Below are 14,603 nucleotides of genomic sequence, written 5' to 3' on the forward strand. Positions count from 1 at the left end.
GGTAACACTGTCGTTTTTTTTTCGGGTCGAAATTTTGAGTTTCGATATCTCAGCTCTGGAAGGGTCTAGAGCCTCCATTGTTGCACTCAGGTCTAAGTCTCATGGCCCTCTATCAGAATCCAGAGTTTTGAGAAGATTGGGGATACTTAATTTTTCGCCCCAAAAAAAAAAACGTAAGGGGTAAGACTGTCGTTTTTTTTACGGGTCGAAATTTTGATTTTCGATATATCAGCTCTGGAAGGGTCTAGAGCCTCCATTGTTGCACTCAGGTCTAAGTCTCATGGCCCTCTATCAGAATCCAGAGTTTTGAGAAGATTGGGGATACTTAATTTTTCGGCCAAAAAAAAAAAAAAACGTAAGGGGTAACACTGTTGTTGTTTTTTTCGGGTCGAAATTTTGATTTTCGATATATCAGCTCTGGAAGGGTCTAGGTTCTCCATTGTTGCACTCAGGTCTAAGTCTCATGGCCCTCTATCAGAATCCAGAATTTTGAGAAGATTGGGGATACTTAATTTTTCGCCCAAAAAAAAAAACGTAAGGGATAACACTGTCGTTTTTTTTTCTGGTCGAAATTTTGAATTTCGATATCTCAGCTCTGGAAGGGTGTAGAGCCTCCATTGTTGCACTCAGGTCTAAGTCTCATGGTACTCTATCAGAATCCAGAGGTTTGAGAAGATTGGGGATACTTAATTTTTCGCCCAAAAAAAAAACGTAAGGGGTAACACTGTCGTTTTTTTTTCTGGTCGAAATTTTGAATTTCGATATCTCGGCTCTGGATGGGTCTAGAGCCTCCATTGTTGCACTCAGGTCTATGTCTCATGGCCCTCTATCAGAATCCAGAGTTTTGAGAAGATTGGGGATACTTAATTTTTGGCCCCCCAAAAAAAAACGTAAGGGGTAACACTGTCGTTTTTTTTTTCTGGTCGAAATTTTGAATTTCGATATCTCAGCTCTGGAAGGGTCTAGAGCCTCCATTGTTGCACTCAGGTCTATGTCTCATGGCCCTCTATCAGAATCCAGAGTTTTGAGAAGATTGGGGATACTTAATTTTTCGCCCAAAAAAAAACAAAAAACGTAAGGGGTAACACTGTCGTTTTTTTTTTTATGGGTCGAAATTTAGATTTTCGATATCTCAGCTCTGGAAGGGTCTAGAGCCTCCATTGTTGCACTCAGGTCTAAGTCTCATGGCCCTCTATCAGAATCCAAAGTTTTGAGAAGATTAGGGATACTTAATTTTTCGCCCAAAAAAAAAAAACCGTAAGGGGTAACACTGTCGTTTTTTTTTTTCTGGTCGAAATTTTGAATTTCGATATCTCAGCTCTGGAAGGGTCTAGAGCCTCCATTGTTGCACTCAGGTCTATGTCTCATGGCCCTCTATCAGAATCCAGAGTTTTGAGAAGATTGGGGATACTTAATTTTTCGCCCAAAAAAAAAAAAAAACGTAAGGGGTAACACTGTCGTTTTTTTTTTTCTGGTCGAAATTTTGAATTTCGATATCTCAGCTCTGGAAGGCTCTAGAGCCTCCATTGTTGCACTCAGGTCTATGTCTCATGGCCCTCTATCAGAATCCAGAGTTTTGAGAAGATTGGGGATACTTAATTTTTCGCCCAAAAAAAAAAAACGTAAGGGGTAACACTGTCGTTTTTTTTTTCGGGTCGAAATTTTGAATTTCGATATCTCAGCTCTGGAAGGGTCTAGGGCCTCCATTGTTGCACTCAGGTCTAAGTCTCATGGCCCTCTATCAGAATCCAGAATTTTGAGAAGATTGGGGATACTTAATTTTTCGCCCAAAAAAAAAAACGTAAGGGATAACACTGTCGTTTTTTTTTTCTGGTCGAAATTTTGAATTTCGATATCTCAGCTCTGGAAGGGTGTAGAGCCTCCATTGTTGCATTCAGGTCTAAGTCTCATGGTCCTCTATCAGAATCCAGAGTTTTGAGAAGATTGGGGATACTTAATTTTTCGCCCAAAAAAAAAAAAACGTAAGGGGTAAGACTGTCGTTTTTTTTTTCGGGTCGAAATTTTGAGTTTCGATATCTCAGCACTGGAAGGGTCTATAGCCTCCATTGTTGCACTCAGGTCTATGTCTCATGGCCCTCTATCAGAATCCAGAGTTTTGAGAAGATTGGGGATACTTAATTTTTCGCCCAAAAAAAAAAACGTAAGGGGTAACACTGTCGTTTTTTTTTCGGGTCGAAATTTGGAGTTTCGATATCTCAGCACTGGAAGGGTCTAGAGCCTCCATTGTTGCACTCAGGTCTATGGCTGCGTCCAAAACCGCATACTCAATGAGTAGGTACTTAATTTCAATAAGTACTTACTCAACGAGCGCTAAAAGAGTAGGTACTTTATAGCCAAATCTCGTTGAGTATGAATGAGAACCGGACATCTGCCATGTTGACGTTATCATGTGACCTACTACGACGTGTTATCATCATATCACAAGCGCAAAGAAATGAACAGCGACACGTTTAATTCTTCTATCTATAAATATCTTGACATTGATGAAACTTTCTCATTTTGTTGTGGTATTGTTGAAGAAACAGCTGATATTTTTTTTATTAAGAAACCCCCAAATCGTCACCTCTTGAATATATGTTGTTAATTTCTTTATTTTATACCCAAAACCTTTCTCCCTTAAGTTTTCCTCCTTTTCTTGATGAATTTACCTCGTTTCATCCCTCAGACCTATAACAACAAAACAACAACATTTTTCATGTATTATGAAGAACTATTTAAAGATATTTAGCCTTGTTATTGTTCCTTTTTCCTGTATTATGATGTAAACAAACCAATGATCTTTATGTTTTCTGTTTTGTCATTATGACTATTATGGTATCTTTCCATGATCTTGTATGTAATACGTTTATAAGTTTAAATTATGAGTGACAGGTGTACTAACACTTCATAACATCAGTGACTCGACAGCACAACCTAGAACAGTTTTCCTCTGCGTTTGTAATGTCTGCACAAAGGAGACGGGCAGCTGCTCGAAGATCTCTTTTGGAGAAAACTGTTGATTTTATACTCGAAAAATGTAAGTATCACTCCTTAAAAATTAATATTACCTCAGAATGAATTGCATTGTTAGCCCACCCCAAAACTTAAACAAAATAATAATATTAAATGCTGACCAATACTTAATTATATAACTTTTTTATATACTAAAAATATAATTTAATATAACAAGCAAAATGTAATTTGTTTTGTCATATGACAGTTATGCATGAATAAATTTATATTCATAAATGCAGTGAAACATCTCAATTATCAGTCAATCGATGAATTAATGGATACATTAATTAAATAATTCAATTTTATATACTGACAACAATAATAAAAATGAATAAATGAGTAAAAGAACAAATAAAAGTAACCATCACAATAAACAAATGCATTATACAAGTCAACAACACATGAAACAAAGCTTTATTCAAACTACAAACATGTATTTACAGGGCTGAACACCACATCCTAATGCCGTCTCAACACAGCGGTTCCCATTCTGCGGCTTTATTCTGATGAATTCACCAGAGGGGACTGTGCCTTCGTCCCGGAGCTTGTTGCTGCGCTGCGCTTCACAATCTAAGGCAATAAGGGCAGGTGGAGAGATAGAGGGTCTTGTAAGGGCAGGTGGAGAGATGGAGGGACTCATCCATGGCAACACTTCCAGGATGCAGCTCTAGGCTCCTCATCCTCTGTGCTCACACCAGTCTGCAGACATTTCAGATCCTACAAAAATGCACAAACATTATACAAAAGCAGTAATTTTAACACAATGTCATTTGATTTATGTATTAAAAATAACCTTACTTTATATTTGAGTAAAATCCCTAAAACAAATGCTGCCATCATCTTTCCTTGCAGGTCTTGCTCCACCACAAAAGCTATGCAGCAAATGCACAGAAATCAAGAATCAGAAAAGTGTTGTAATTTCTCTACTTGAAATTTGTACAATAATTCAAATAAACTACAATTTAAGATTGAATAGATTTTGTTATCCATTTCTGTAGTATACTCACTCAGAGCCTTTCATGACAGCATTCAGCATCATGAGCCTCTCTCCAGCAGATAAACACACGCGTGTTCTTCTGTCCCTGTAACATACAGACAAGATTCACATTACGAGTTCAACACTGAATTTACATGCTGAGGTTGATGTGTTAACTCACTTTTAATCCAACTTAAATGTTCCTCAATATATCAACACTAATAAGGGACAAATTAAATATAACATATTTAGTTACTTTATAGATTTGTTTATTTACCTTATTTACAGTACATTTGTCTAATGTAAGTAGTGTTGTTGACAACAGTGAATTATCCTTCATATTAATAGCACACATAACGTTACATCACTCAGATGTATTTTTCATGTTGGGATGTGCTCATCTGCAATACTTAAACAATATTTTCATTTCAGATGTAAATAGACATTTTAAATAAGCGTATTTAAGATGTAACGTTATATGGTTATGTAAATCCATTTTAGAAACTTACGTGTAGCCTACTTACTGGAGCTCCCCTGTTTAACTAACTAATAAAACATGTGTTTACAGCAAAATCACAACTATACTATACTGTCTAAGTCCTTTAGACCTTCAACAGTTAAAACGTTTACTCTATAGTAGTTTAACACATACGATTTAAACACAGGAAACCGTGTTTGCTCACATTTGAAAACCCCTGCTGATCTCCGATGTTGATAATGACGTATGCTCTCCCGTGGCCTCCTGGGATAGAAGAGTATCCATCGGATGAACACTCAAAAATCGGGGCGAAAGCAGGAGATCATCCGGGAACTTCTCGCCTACTCTTTTATGAGTACTGAGGTTTCGGACATACTACTCCTTTCAAATACTGTTTCCCCCTACTATATAGTACGAAAGTAGGAATATTCGGACGTACTATAAGTATACGTATGCCCGAATCTCGCGATAATTAGTACGTCACTCTGGTAATTCTCGCCTACTCTTTTATGGATACTAAGGATTTGGACATACTTATTCGCTCGCCTACTGCTTTTTCCCTACTATATAGTAGGGAAGTATGCGGTTTCGGACGCAGCCTATGTCTCATGGCCCTCTATCAGAATCCAGAGTTTTGAGAAGATTGGGGATACTTAATTTTTCGCCCAAAAAAAAAACGTAAAGGGTAACACTGTCGTTTTTTTTTCTGGTCGAAATTTTGAATTTCCATATCTCGGCTCTGGATGGGTCTAGAGCCTCCATTGTTGCACTCAGGTCTATGTCTCATGGCCCTCTATCAGAATCCAGAGTTTTGAGAAGATTGGGGATACTTAATTTTACGCCCCAAAAAAAAAACGTAAGGGGTAACACTGTCGTTTTTTTTTCTGGTCGAAATTTAGAATTTCGATATCTCAGCTCTGGAAGGGTCTAGAGCCTCCATTGTTGCACTCAGGTCTAAGTCTCATGGCCCTCTATCAGAATCCAGAGTTTTGAGAAGATTGGGGATACTTAATTTTTCGCCCAAAAAAAACAAAACGTAAGGGGTAACACTGTTGTTGTTTTTTTTTCGGGGGCGAAATTTTGATTTTGATATCTCAGCTCTGGAAGGGTCTAGAGCCTCCATTGTTGCACTCAGGTCTATGTCTCATGGCCCTCTATCAGAATCCAGAGTTTTGAGAAGATTGGGCATACTTATTTTTTCGCCCCCCCCAAAAAAACGTAAGGGGTAACACTGTCGTTTTTTTTCTGGTCGAAATTTTGAATTTCGATATCTCAGCACTGGAAGGGTCTAGAGCCTCCATTGTTGCACTCAGGTCTATGTCTCATGGCCCTCTATAAGAATCCAGAGTTTTGAGAAGATTGGGGATACTTAATTTTTCGCCCAAAAAAAAAACGTAAGGGGTAACACTGTCGTTTTTTTTTTCGGGTCGAAATTTTGAGTTTCGATATCTCAGCACTGGAAGGGTCTAGAGTCTCCATTGTTGCACTCAGGTCTATGTCTCATGGCCCTCTATCAGAATCCAGAGTTTTGAGAAGATTGGGGATACTTAATTTTTCGGCCAAAAAAAAAAAAACGTAAGGGGTAACACTGTCGTTTTTTTTTTCTGGTCGAAATTTTGAATTTCGATATCTCGGCTCTGGAAGGGTCTAGAGCCTCCATTGTTGCACTCAGGTCTATGTCTCATGACCCTCTATCCGAATCCAGAGTTTTGAGAAGATTGGGGACACTTAATTTTTCGCCCAAAAAAAAAAACGTAAGGGGTAACACTGTCTGGGTTTTTTTCTGGTCGAAATTTTGAATTTCGATATCTCAGCTCTGGAAGGGTCTAGAGCCTCCATTGTTGCACTCAGGTCTATGTCTCATGGCCCTCTATCAGAATTCAGAGTTTTGAGAAGATTGGGGATACTTAATTTTTCGCCCAAAAAAAAAAAAAATGTAAGGGGTAACACTGTCGTTTTTTTTTCGGGTCGAAATTTTGATTTTCGATATCTCAGCTCTGGAAGGGTCTAGAGCCTCCATTGTTGCACTCAGGTCTAAGTCTCATGGCCCTCTATCAGAATCCAAAGTTTTGAGAAGATTAGGGACACTTAATTTTTCGCCCCAAAAAAAAAAACGTAAGGGGTAACACTGTCGTTTTTTTTTTTTTTGGTCGAAATTTTGAATTTCGATATCTCAGCTCTGGAAGGGTCTAGAGCCTCCATTGTTGCACTCAGGTCTATGTCTCATGGCCCTCTATCAGAATCCAGAGTTTTGAGAAGATTGGGGATACTTAATTTTTCGCCCAAAAAAAAAAAAATGTAAGGGGTAACACTGTCGTTTTTTTTTGGGTCGAAATTTTGATTTTCGATATCTCAGCTCTGGAAGGGTCTAGAGCTTCCATTGTTGCACTCAGGTCTAAGTCTCATGGCCCTCTATCAGAATCCAAAGTTTTGAGAAGATTAGGGATACTTAATTTTTCGCCCAAAAAAAAAAAAAACGTAAGGGGTAACACTGTCGTTTTTTTTTTTTTTTTGGTCGAAATTTTGATTTTCGATATCTCAGCTCTGGAAGGGTCTAGAGCCTCCATTGTTGCACTCAGGTCTATGTCTCATGGCCCTCTATCAGAATCCAGAGTTTTGAGAAGATTGGGCATACTTAATTTTTCGCCCCCCAAAAAAAAGGTAAGGGGTAACACTGTCGTTTTTTTTTTCTGGTCGAAATTTTGAATTTCGATATCTCAGCACTGGAAGGGTCTAGAGCCTCCATTGTTGCACTCAGGTCTATGTCTCATGTCCCTCTATCAGAATCCAGAGTTTTGAGAAGATTGGGGATACTTAATTTTTCGGCCAAAAAAAAAAACGTAAGGGGTAACACTGTCGTTTTTTTTTTTTTTTGGTCGAAATTTTGATTTTCGATATCTCAGCTCTGGAAGGGTCTAGAGCCTCCATTGTTGCACTCAGGTCTATGTCTCATGGCCCTCTATCATAATCCAGAGTTTTTAGAAGATTGGGGATACTTAATTTTTCGCCCAAAAAAAAAAAACGTAAGGGGTAACACTGTCGTTTTTTTTCGGGTCGAAATTTGGAGTTTCGATATCTCAGCACTGGAAGTGTCTAGAGCCTCCATTGTTGCACTCAGGTCTATGTCTCATGTCCCTCTATCAGAATCCAGAGTTTTGAGAAGATTGGGGATACTTAATTTTTCGGCCAAAAAAAAAACAAAAACGTAAGGGGTAACACTGTCGTTTTTTTTTTTTTGGTCGAAATTTTGAATTTCGATATCTCAGCTCTGGAAGGGTCTAGAGCCTCCATTGTTGCACTCAGGTCTATGTCTCATGGCCCTCTATCAGAATCCAGAGTTTTGAGAAAATTGGGCATACTTAATTTTTCGCCCCCCCAAAAAAAGGTAAGGGGTAACACTGTCGTTTTTTTTTTCTGGTCGAAATTTTGAATTTCGATATCTCAGCTCTGGAAGGGTCTAGAGCGTCCATTGTTGCACTCAGGTCTATGTCTCATGGCCCTCTATCAGAATCCAGAGTTTTGAGAAGATTGGGGATACTTAATTTTTCGCCCAAAAAAAAAAAAAAAAAACGTAAGGGGTAACACTGTCGTTTTTTTTTCGGGTCGAAATTTGGAGTTTCGATATCTCAGCACTGGAAGGGTCTAGAGCCTCCATTGTTGCACTCAGGTCTATGTCTCATGTCCCTCTATCAGAATCCAGAGTTTTGAGAAGATTGGGGATACTTAATTTTTCGGCCAAAAAAAAAAACGTAAGGGGTAACACTGTCGTTTTTTTTTTCTGGTCGAAATTTTGAATTTCGATATCTCGGCTCTGGAAGGGTCTAGAGCCTCCATTGTTGCACTCAGGTCTAAGTCTCATGGCCCTCTATCAGAATCCAAAGTTTTGAGAAGATTAGGGATACTTAATTTTTCGCCCCCCAAAAAAAAAAAAACGTAAGGGGTAACACTGTCGGTTTTTTTTTTTTTGGTCGAAATTTTGAATTTCGATATCTCAGCTCTGGAAGGGTCTAGAGCCTCCATTGTTGCACTCAGGTCTATGTCTCATGGCCCTCTATCAGAATCCAGAGTTTTGAGAAGATTGGGCATACTTAATTTTTCGCCCCCCAAAAAAAAGGTAAGGGGTAACACTGTCGTTTTTTTTTTTCTGGTCGAAATTTTGAATTTCAATATCTCAGCACTGGAAGGGTCTAGAGCCTCCATTGTTGCACTCAGGTCTATGTCTCATGGCCCTCTATCATAATCCAGAGTTTTGAGAAGATTGGGGATACTTAATTTTTCGCCCAAAAAAAAAACGTAAGGGGTAACACTGTCGTTTTTTTTCGGGTCGAAATTTGGAGTTTCGATATCTCAGCACTGGAAGGGTCTAGAGCCTCCATTGTTGCACTCAGGTCTATGTCCCATGGCCCTCTATCAGAATCCAGAGTTTTGAGAAGATTGGGGATACTTAATTTTTCGCCCAAAAAAAAAAAAAAACGTAAGGGGTAACACTGTCGTTTTTTTTTCGGGTCGAAATTTGGAGTTTCGATATCTCAGCACTGGAAGGGTCTAGAGCCTCCATTGTTGCACTCAGGTCTATGTCTCATGGCCCTCTATCATAATCCAGAGTTTTGAGAAGATTGGGGATACTTAATTTTTCGCCCAAAAAAAAAAACGTAAGGGGTAACACTGTCGTTTTTTTTTTCGGGTCGAAATTTTGATTTTCGATATCTCAGCTCTGGAAGTGTCTAGAGCCTCCATTGTTGCACTCAGGTCTAAGTCTCATGGCCCTCTATAAGAATCCAAAGTTTTGAGAAGATTAGGGATACTTAATTTTTCGCCCAAAAAAAAAAAAATGTAAGGGGTAACACTGTCGTTTTTTTTTTTTGGTCGAAATTTTGAATTTCGATATCTCACCTCTGGAAGGGTCTAGAGCCTCCATTGTTGCACTCAGGTCTATGTCTCATGGCCCTCTATCAGAATCCAGAGTTTTGAGAAAATTGGGCATACTTCATTTTTCGCCCCCCCAAAAAAAGGTAAGGGGTAACACTGTCGTTTTTTTTTTTGGTCGAAATTTTGAATTTCGATATCTCAGCTCTGGAATGGTCTAGAGCGTCCATTGTTGCACTCAGGTCTATGTCTCATGGCCCTCTATCAGAATCCAGAGTTTTGAAAAGATTGGGGATACTTAATTTTTCGCCCAAAAAAAAAAAAACCCAAAGGGGTAACACTGTCGTTTTTTTTTCGGGTCGAAATTTGGAGTTTCGATATCTCAGCACTGGAAGGGTCTACAGCCTCCATTGTTGCACTCAGGTCTATGTCTCATGGCCCTCTATCAGAATCCAGAGTTTTGAGAAGATTGGGGATACTTAATTTTTCGGCCAAAAAAAAAAAAACGTAAGGGGTAACACTGTCGTTTTTTTTTTCTGGGCGAAATTTTGAATTTCGATATCTCGGCTCTGGAAGGGTCTAGAGCCTCCATTGTTGCACTCAGGTCTATGTCTCATGGCCCTCTATCAGAATCCAGAGTTTTGAGAAAATTGGGGACACTTAATTTTTCGCCCAAAAAAAAAAAACGTAAGGGGTAACACTGTCGTTTTTTTTTTCTGGTCGAAATTTTGAATTTCGATATCTCAGCTCTGGAAGGGTCTAGAGCCTCCATTGTTGCACTCAGGTCTATGTCTCATGGCCCTCTATCAGAATCCAGAGTTTTTAGAAGATTGGGGATACTTAATTTTTCGCCCAAAAAAAAAAAAAAACGTAAGGGGTAACACTGTCGTTTTTTTTTTCGGGTCGAAATTTTGATTTTCGATATCTCAGCTCTGGAAGGGTCTAGAGCCTCCATTGTTGCACTCAGGTCTATGTCTCATGGCCCTCTATCATAATCCAGAGTTTTGAGAAGATTGGGGATACTTAATTTTTCGCCCAAAAAAAAAAACGTAAGGGGTAACACTGTCGTTTTTTTTTTCGGGTCGAAATTTTGATTTTCGATATCTCAGCTCTGGAAGTGTCTAGAGCCTCCATTGTTGCACTCAGGTCTAAGTCTCATGGCCCTCTATAAGAATCCAAAGTTTTGAGAAGATTAGGGATACTTAATTTTTCGCCCAAAAAAAAAAAAATGTAAGGGGTAACACTGTCGTTTTTTTTTTTGGTCGAAATTTTGAATTTCGATATCTCACCTCTGGAAGGGTCTAGAGCCTCCATTGTTGCACTCAGGTCTATGTCTCATGGCCCTCTATCAGAATCCAGAGTTTTGAGAAAATTGGGCATACTTCATTTTTCGCCCCCCCAAAAAAAGGTAAGGGGTAACACTGTCGTTTTTTTTTTTGGTCGAAATTTTGAATTTCGATATCTCAGCTCTGGAATGGTCTAGAGCGTCCATTGTTGCACTCAGGTCTATGTCTCATGGCCCTCTATCAGAATCCAGAGTTTTGAAAAGATTGGGGATACTTAATTTTTCGCCCAAAAAAAAAAAAACCCAAAGGGGTAACACTGTCGTTTTTTTTTCGGGTCGAAATTTGGAGTTTCGATATCTCAGCACTGGAAGGGTCTACAGCCTCCATTGTTGCACTCAGGTCTATGTCTCATGGCCCTCTATCAGAATCCAGAGTTTTGAGAAGATTGGGGATACTTAATTTTTCGGCCAAAAAAAAAAAAACGTAAGGGGTAACACTGTCGTTTTTTTTTTCTGGGCGAAATTTTGAATTTCGATATCTCGGCTCTGGAAGGGTCTAGAGCCTCCATTGTTGCACTCAGGTCTATGTCTCATGGCCCTCTATCAGAATCCAGAGTTTTGAGAAAATTGGGGACACTTAATTTTTCGCCCAAAAAAAAAAAACGTAAGGGGTAACACTGTCGTTTTTTTTTTCTGGTCGAAATTTTGAATTTCGATATCTCAGCTCTGGAAGGGTCTAGAGCCTCCATTGTTGCACTCAGGTCTATGTCTCATGGCCCTCTATCAGAATCCAGAGTTTTTAGAAGATTGGGGATACTTAATTTTTCGCCCAAAAAAAAAAAAAAAACGTAAGGGGTAACACTGTCGTTTTTTTTTTCGGGTCGAAATTTTGATTTTCGATATCTCAGCTCTGGAAGGGTCTAGAGCCTCCATTGTTGCACTCAGGTCTAAGTCTCATGGCCCTCTATCAGAATCCAAAGTTTTGAGAAGATTAGGGATACTTAATTTTTCGCCCAAAAAAAAACGTAAGGGGTAACACTGTCGTTTTTTTTTTTGGTCGAAATTTTGAATTTCAATATCTCAGCTCTGGAAGGGTCTAGAGCCTCCATTTTTGCACTAAGGTTTAAGTCTCATGGCCCTCTATCAGAATCCAGAGTTTTGAGAAGATTGGGCATACTTAATTTTTCGCCCCCCAAAAAAAACGTAAGGGGTAACACTGTCGTTTTTTTTTTTGGTCGAAATTTTGAATTTCGATATCTCAGCTCTGGAAGGATCTAGAGCCTCCATTGTTGCACTCAGGTCTAAGTCTCATGGCCCTCTATCAGAATCCAGAGTTTTGAGAAGATTGGGGATACTTAATTTTTCGGCCAAAAAAAAAAAAAAACGTAAGGGGTAACACTGTTGTTGTTTTTTTCGGGTCGAAATTTTGATTTTCGATATATCAGCTCTGGAAGGGTCTAGGTTCTCCATTGTTGCACTCAGGTCTAAGTCTCATGGCCCTCTATCAGAATCCAGAATTTTGAGAAGATTGGGGATACTTAATTTTTCGCCCAAAAAAAAAAACGTAAGGGATAACACTGTCGTTTTTTTTTCTGGTCGAAATTTTGAATTTCGATATCTCAGCTCTGGAAGGGTGTAGAGCCTCCATTGTTGCACTCAGGTCTAAGTCTCATGGTACTCTATCAGAATCCAGAGGTTTGAGAAGATTGGGGATACTTAATTTTTCGCCCAAAAAAAAAACGTAAGGGGTAACACTGTCGTTTTTTTTTCTGGTCGAAATTTTGAATTTCGATATCTCGGCTCTGGATGGGTCTAGAGCCTCCATTGTTGCACTCAGGTCTATGTCTCATGGCCCTCTATCAGAATCCAGAGTTTTGAGAAGATTGGGGATACTTAATTTTTGGCCCCCCAAAAAAAAACGTAAGGGGTAACACTGTCGTTTTTTTTTTTCTGGTCGAAATTTTGAATTTCGATATCTCAGCTCTGGAAGGGTCTAGAGCCTCCATTGTTGCACTCAGGTCTATGTCTCATGGCCCTCTATCAGAATCCAGAGTTTTGAGAAGATTGGGGATACTTAATTTTTCGCCCAAAAAAAAACAAAAAACGTAAGGGGTAACACTGTCGTTTTTTTTTTTATGGGTCGAAATTTAGATTTTCGATATCTCAGCTCTGGAAGGGTCTAGAGCCTCCATTGTTGCACTCAGGTCTAAGTCTCATGGCCCTCTATCAGAATCCAAAGTTTTGAGAAGATTAGGGATACTTAATTTTTCGCCCAAAAAAAAAAAACCGTAAGGGGTAACACTGTCGTTTTTTTTTTTCTGGTCGAAATTTTGAATTTCGATATCTCAGCTCTGGAAGGGTCTAGAGCCTCCATTGTTGCACTCAGGTCTATGTCTCATGGCCCTCTATCAGAATCCAGAGTTTTGAGAAGATTGGGGATACTTAATTTTTCGCCCAAAAAAAAAAAAAAACGTAAGGGGTAACACTGTCGTTTTTTTTTTTCTGGTCGAAATTTTGAATTTCGATATCTCAGCTCTGGAAGGCTCTAGAGCCTCCATTGTTGCACTCAGGTCTATGTCTCATGGCCCTCTATCAGAATCCAGAGTTTTGAGAAGATTGGGGATACTTAATTTTTCGCCCAAAAAAAAAAAACGTAAGGGGTAACACTGTCGTTTTTTTTTTCGGGTCGAAATTTTGAATTTCGATATCTCAGCTCTGGAAGGGTCTAGGGCCTCCATTGTTGCACTCAGGTCTAAGTCTCATGGCCCTCTATCAGAATCCAGAATTTTGAGAAGATTGGGGATACTTAATTTTTCGCCCAAAAAAAAAAACGTAAGGGATAACACTGTCGTTTTTTTTTTCTGGTCGAAATTTTGAATTTCGATATCTCAGCTCTGGAAGGGTGTAGAGCCTCCATTGTTGCATTCAGGTCTAAGTCTCATGGTCCTCTATCAGAATCCAGAGTTTTGAGAAGATTGGGGATACTTAATTTTTCGCCCAAAAAAAAAAAAACGTAAGGGGTAAGACTGTCGTTTTTTTTTTCGGGTCGAAATTTTGAGTTTCGATATCTCAGCACTGGAAGGGTCTATAGCCTCCATTGTTGCACTCAGGTCTATGTCTCATGGCCCTCTATCAGAATCCAGAGTTTTGAGAAGATTGGGGATACTTAATTTTTCGCCCAAAAAAAAAAACGTAAGGGGTAACACTGTCGTTTTTTTTTCGGGTCGAAATTTGGAGTTTCGATATCTCAGCACTGGAAGGGTCTAGAGCCTCCATTGTTGCACTCAGGTCTATGGCTGCGTCCAAAACCGCATACTCAATGAGTAGGTACTTAATTTCAATAAGTACTTACTCAACGAGCGCTAAAAGAGTAGGTACTTTATAGCCAAATCTCGTTGAGTATGAATGAGAACCGGACATCTGCCATGTTGACGTTATCATGTGACCTACTACGACGTGTTATCATCATATCACAAGCGCAAAGAAATGAACAGCGACACGTTTAATTCTTCTATCTATAAATATCTTGACATTGATGAAACTTTCTCATTTTGTTGTGGTATTGTTGAAGAAACAGCTGATATTTTTTTTATTAAGAAACCCCCAAATCGTCACCTCTTGAATATATGTTGTTAATTTCTTTATTTTATACCCAAAACCTTTCTCCCTTAAGTTTTCCTCCTTTTCTTGATGAATTTACCTCGTTTCATCCCTCAGACCTATAACAACAAAACAACAACATTTTTCATGTATTATGAAGAACTATTTAAAGATATTTAGCCTTGTTATTGTTCCTTTTTCCTGTATTATGATGTAAACAAACCAATGATCTTTATGTTTTCTGTTTTGTCATTATGACTATTATGGTATCTTTCCATGATCTTGTATGTAATACGTTTATAAGTTTAAATTATGAGTGACAGGTGTACTAACACTTCATAACATCAGTGACTCGACAGCACAACCTAGAACAGTTTTCCTCT

At 38.8% G+C, this 14,603-nt stretch overlaps 1 long non-coding RNA gene across 2 annotated transcripts; it reads right to left on the reverse strand.

Moving 5' to 3' along the window:
- Positions 1-3,657: 3,657 nt before the first annotated feature.
- Positions 3,658-5,038, reverse strand: LOC148981706 (uncharacterized). Of its 2 annotated transcripts, XR_016168314.1 has the most exons (4): positions 4,675-5,038; positions 4,023-4,097; positions 3,814-3,887; positions 3,658-3,732 (listed from the first exon to the last, which is right to left on the reverse strand). It is a non-coding gene; the product is annotated as an uncharacterized LOC148981706 (long non-coding RNA). The 2 variants fall into 2 exon arrangements; XR_016168313.1 differs by lacking the exon at positions 3,658-3,732 and having other exon boundaries at positions 3,751-3,887; positions 4,675-5,035.
- Between the last annotated feature and the right edge of the window lie 9,565 nt (positions 5,039-14,603).

Source organism: Pimephales promelas, chromosome 4 (assembly GCF_988280905.1).
Source record: "Pimephales promelas chromosome 4, fPimPro1.hap1.1, whole genome shotgun sequence".
NCBI lineage: Eukaryota > Metazoa > Chordata > Actinopteri > Cypriniformes > Leuciscidae > Pimephales > Pimephales promelas.